Consider the following 5,571-nt stretch of genomic DNA (forward strand, 5'->3'; position numbering starts at 1 on the left):
GCACAAGTGGGAGGGGCAGGGGGAGAGAGAATCTCAGGCAGGCCCCAAGCCAAGCATGGAGCGGGAAGCAGGGCTCCATCTCACCACCTTTTAAGATGTCATTTTAAATAACTCTACACCCAACGTGGGGCTTGAACTCACAACCCCAAGATCAAGAGTAGTGGGCTCTGCTGACTGAGCCTTGAGCCCCACCCCTTGTTTTGGGTTTGTTTTTTTTTTAAGATTTTATTTATTTATCTGACAGAGAGAGAGATCACAAGCAGGCAGAGAGGCAGGCAGAGAGAGCGTGGGAACCAGGCTCTCCGCCGAGCAGAGAGCCCGATGCGGGGCTCGATCCCAGGACCCTGAGATCATGACCTGAGCCGAAAGCAGAGGCTTAACCCACTGAGCCACCCAGGCGCCCCCCCCCCCACCCCTGGGTTTTTAATAGATTTCATTATCTGGTTGTTTCCCTCAAAAAGTGAAGCAAGGGCGCCTGGATGGCTCAGTCGTTAAATGGCTGCCTTCGACTCAGGTCATGATCCCAGAGTCCTGGGATCGAGCCCAGCATCAGGCTCCCTGCTCAGCGGGAAGCCTGCCTCTCCCTCTCCTACTCCCCTTGCTTGAGTTCCCTCTCTCGCTGTGTCTCTCTCTGTCAAATAAATAATAAAATCTTCTTAAAAAGTGAAACGTAGAGTTACCATCTGAGCCAGAAATTCCGCTACGTATGTACCCGAAAGAACTGAAAAGAAGTTCTTAAACAAAAGTTTGTACCCAATAGCTCGTAGCATCACTATTCCTAATATTCAAAAGGTAGAAACAACCCAGATGTCCATTAATGAATGAATGGGATAAACAAAATATGTTATATCCAGGGGCGCCTGGGTGGCTCAGTGGGTTAAGCCTCTGCCTTCAGCTCAGGTCATGATCTCAGGGTCTCTGGGATCGAGCCCCGTATCGGGCTCTCTGCTTGGCAGGGAGCCTGCTTCCTCCCCTCTCTGGCTGCTGCTCTGCCTACTTGTAATCTCTCTCTCTCTCTCTCTCTCTCTCTATCTGTAAAAAAGAAAAAAAAAATTAAAAAAAAATATGTTATATCCATACTATGAACTATTTTTCAGCCATAAAAAAAGAGTGAAATACTGACGCACACTACAACATGGAGAAACCTTGTAAACCTCACGCTGCATGAAAGAAGCCAGATGCAGAAGGCCACCTATAGCCTGGTTTCCGTATTTCCTTTATGAAATGTCCACAATAGGGAAATCCACAGAGACAGAAAGCAGGCTAGTAGATCTGGGGAAGAGGGGAGTGGAACTTAATGGGTAAAAGATTTCCTCTTGGGGTGATGCAAATGTCCTGGAACTAAAAAAAAGCTGACGGTTGCGCAACATGGTGAGTTTACCAAATGCCAGTGGATTGTATGCTTTGAAATGGCTCATTTTTATGTGTGAATTTTACCTCAAGAAAAACAATGCTTTTTGAGGTATTTCGAAGGTGGAGTCAATGGGCGGCATTTGGTGATGGATGGGTAGTAGGGAGGTAGGCTAGAGGAAGACATAGAGAATGACTCCCAGGTGGCGGACATGAGCTAATGGGAGGGGACTTCATTTACTGAAGAAGGAGCAGATACCCAGGAAGTGACAGGCTGCATTTTGGATATCATGAGCTGAAAGTACTGAGACATCCAAGCCCAGAGCTCAGAAGAAAAGACTAAGACAAAGGTAACTGGGAGGCATCAACCTAACACCAGAAACTGACACTATGAGAGGGAAAGAGACTCATAATCTGAGGGTCTGAGGAAGGAGAACTCAATTTGTAAGTTTAAATTAAAATGTCAAAAGACATATTTGGTAAGGGACTGCTATCTAAAACATAACCAAGTGCTCGCTTCGGCAGCACATATACTAAAACATAACCAAGAAACTCTTAGAACAAAGGGAAAACAAACAACCTGAATAAAAATTGGGCAAAGACTTTTTAACAGACTGGAGGGGAGGGAGGTGGAGGGATGATGGGATAACTGGGTGGTGGACATCAAGGAGGACACGTGATGTAATGTTATATAAGTTATATATATATAATGTTATACATAGATAATGTTATATAAATGTTATATAAGATTGATGAATCATTGCCCTCTACTTCTGAAACCAATAATACATAATAGTTCATTGAATTCAAATAAAAAATGTTTAAAACAAAAGACCTGGGGTGCCCGGGTGGCTCAGTCAGTTAAGTGTCTGCCTTCAGCTCAGATCATGATCCTGGGGTCCTGGGATCAAGCCCCGCATCGGGCTCCCTGCTCAGTGGGGAGGCTGCTTCTCCCTCTCCCTCTGCCTGCTGCTCCTCCTGCTTGTGCTCTCTCTCTCTGTCCAATAAATACATCTTTAAAAATGAAGAAATAAAAAGACCTTCACAGACACCTCATCAAAGGAGATGGCAAATAAAGCACATGAAAAGATGCTCCGTAGTACACATCATCAGGAAAACGCTAATTAAAACAACGAGATTACCACCACACACCTATTAGAATGGCCAAAATCCAGAACACTGACGTCACCAAATGCTGGTGAGGATATGGAGCAACGGAAACTCTCTTTCATTGTTGGGGAGAATACAGAACAGCCGGCAGCTTTGGAAAGCAGTTTGGCGGTTTCTCACAAAACCCTCACCGTAAGATCCACCAATCGCACTCCCTGGTATTTATTTAACCGAAAGAGCTGATGTTTATCTACACAAAGACCTGGTTCACAATTGCCAAAAATTGGAATTAAGAAGATGTCCTTCAGTAGTTGAATGGATAAACCGGGGTCCGTCCACACGATGGGATAGTATTCAGCACTAAACAGAAATGAGCTATCAAGTCATGAAAAGACACGGAGGAAGCTTAAATCTGTATTAGTAAGTGAAAGAAGCCAGTCTGAAACGGCTACACTCTGTATGGTTCCAACTATAAGACATTCTGGAAAAGACAAAACTATGGAGACAGGAAAATAATCCGATCGGTGGTCATGGGGAGGGGGTGTTATGAATAGGCAGAGCACAGAGGATTGTTAAGGCAGTGAAAATACTGTGTATATGACACTCTAATGACAAACGTACCATTCTACCTTTGTCCAAACCCATAGAATGTACAGCACCAAGAGAGAACCTTAAGGTAAACGACAGACTTTGGGGGATTACAATATGTCGATGTTGACTCATGCTTCATAGGAAATGTACCACTCTGGTGAGTGATATTGATGACGGGGGGCTATGTGTTTATCGGAGCAGGAGGTATATGGGAAGTCTGTGCCTTTGTTATTGTAAACCCAAAGCTACTTCTAAAAAAAAAAAGTCTTAAAAAAATAGAATGTGTCAGCCAACAGCACTGAAATTTTAAAATATAATGCATTAAAAATTAGGATAAATTTAAAAGTACAAAGTATCTATGCTCAAAGACCTTGCAATCTACTTGGGAAAACAAAACCAGTATGTCAAACAAAAGGTCTGTGTAAAATAAGTCTCAAGCTGTGTAACTGAGGTCATCACAAACCACACTGTCTTTTCCCTTCGCACCCCAACACACATCTAGCTACATACTGAAAAACCTGTTTGCCCCAAAATGTCGTATTCTCCCTGTCCTGCCATTTCAGTGTTTCCTCCAACTAGAATGCTTTTCTCTACTCCCCATTCTTTTGGGCATCAATTTAGGAGTGGAATTGCTGGGGACATGGTAATTCTAGGCTTAACTTTTCAAGGAAACAATGAAATGTTTCCATAGTGGTTGCACCCTTTTACATTCTCACCAGCAAATGTACAAGGGTTTCAACTTCTCTACATCCTCGCCAACCTAGGATTTCCTTTTTTTTTTTTTTAAATGGCCAACCTAGTGATTGTGATGTGGTATCACATTGTGGTTTTGATTTGCATTTCCCTAATGACTAAACTAAATAACTTCTCAATATACCTGCCTTTCTCTGAACCATGGTCTTGTTTGTGACCTGTTGTGTTGCAACAGCCCACATCATAGTGTAATTATTAGGATTAAGTGAGTTAATAGATAAATCTACATAGGAAGTTTCAACTGAAGCATCTCCATGACTTTGAAGACTTCCAGAGCCTTCCCAGACAAAGCTCAGTGTTTCCTCCTACAACAAAGGTCTATTTCTGTTATAGCTTCCCGGGAGGTTCTAATATGCAGTCGTGGTTGAAAACCACCAGATTGGGGCGCCATTCTCCAAACTGGTCAGATCATGGGAATCATCTGGGACACCAGTTAAAAGAGTGGATTTCCTGGCCTGGCACCAGATTCTGTAAACAGAATTTCAGGAAGAGAGGCCTGGAAATCCATATTTTAAAAGAAGTGCTCACAGGTGATTTCAAGGACCAGACCGGTTTAGGAAACCCTGGGCTATGGGATAATTAGAGAACAGAAAACATGGAGGGCAGTTCAAAATGATAATCTGATTTGCAAATTAGGATCCTCTTGCCTTGTGGCTCTGGAAAGGAAAGAAAAAGATGACCCATATCTGGTTGCTAGCTCCCCGCGGGCATCAAGGTGCTGAAGACTGTCCGTCTTTAACCCTTCCCAGTTAGGAGTACCCGCACAGTCTGCGAAGCCTAGACTTTGGTGTGCGTCCCAGAGAGAGCCCGACCTGCCCCTTCCATATGCCTCGTCCTTGATGGTTCCTCTTCCTCTTTGGTTATCAAAATTTTTGGAATCAAAATTTTCCTACCATGTGCAGGAAGTGTTCCCAATGCTCTATTATCACCAACCCTCACAGCATCTCTGCAAAAGGGAGTAGTGTCTCCATTTTACAGATATGGCTGAGAGACATAAAGGAGCTTACCCAAGGTCACAGGCCTAATATGTGGCCAAGCATGGATAGTTACACTTCACCAGACAATTTGACTTGCCGCTGGGGCTTTCCAGCAATAGCCAGTGATTTCAGAACTGCAGCTCAGAAATACATAGAACCTTCCTGTTCACAGGAATCCAGAGAGAGTATCCAGGGGACTTTGGGAAAGGGGAGCTCAGTTATAGGGAAGCAAAGGCAATGGTGAGAGCAACCAGCCCTGAGCACAGATGGCCACACTTCCCTATCCCACCCCCATCACTACATCCTCCTAGAACTGAATGAAACCGGAAGGGGATATCACCTCAGCTCTGGGCAGCAGGAAAGAAGTTGACCTCTGGGAGGGAGATAGCAGGGGAGGGGTTATGGCAAGGGGAAAAATGGGAGGGGGCATCCCTTCCCGAGCAGGAACAAAAGACAGAAAAGTTTCCAGCCATGTCAGGGCTAGTCTTGTGACTATGCCGCACTCGTTACGGGATCCAGGATGTACAGGGCTCTGGAATTTTATGATGTTTCAGGATGAGTATCCAGGTAGTCAATGGAGAAGCCATTGGTAGACCAGCTGTCCCTAAAGGAAGGACACAAGACATGGAGGACCTCAGGGTTGAGGCTGGTTGAACCCCATATTAGGAAAAGTGCCATGCAAGACTGAAGCAGGCTGCCCCACAGGTCCCTGTCAGTGAGCAACACCTCCCCCTTCCCCCAAGTCCCTCAACCCCACCAAAAATCTCATATTCTGAGTGAAAATACTGTG

Source organism: Meles meles, chromosome 17, assembly GCF_922984935.1.
Source record: "Meles meles chromosome 17, mMelMel3.1 paternal haplotype, whole genome shotgun sequence".
Lineage (NCBI taxonomy): Eukaryota > Metazoa > Chordata > Mammalia > Carnivora > Mustelidae > Meles > Meles meles.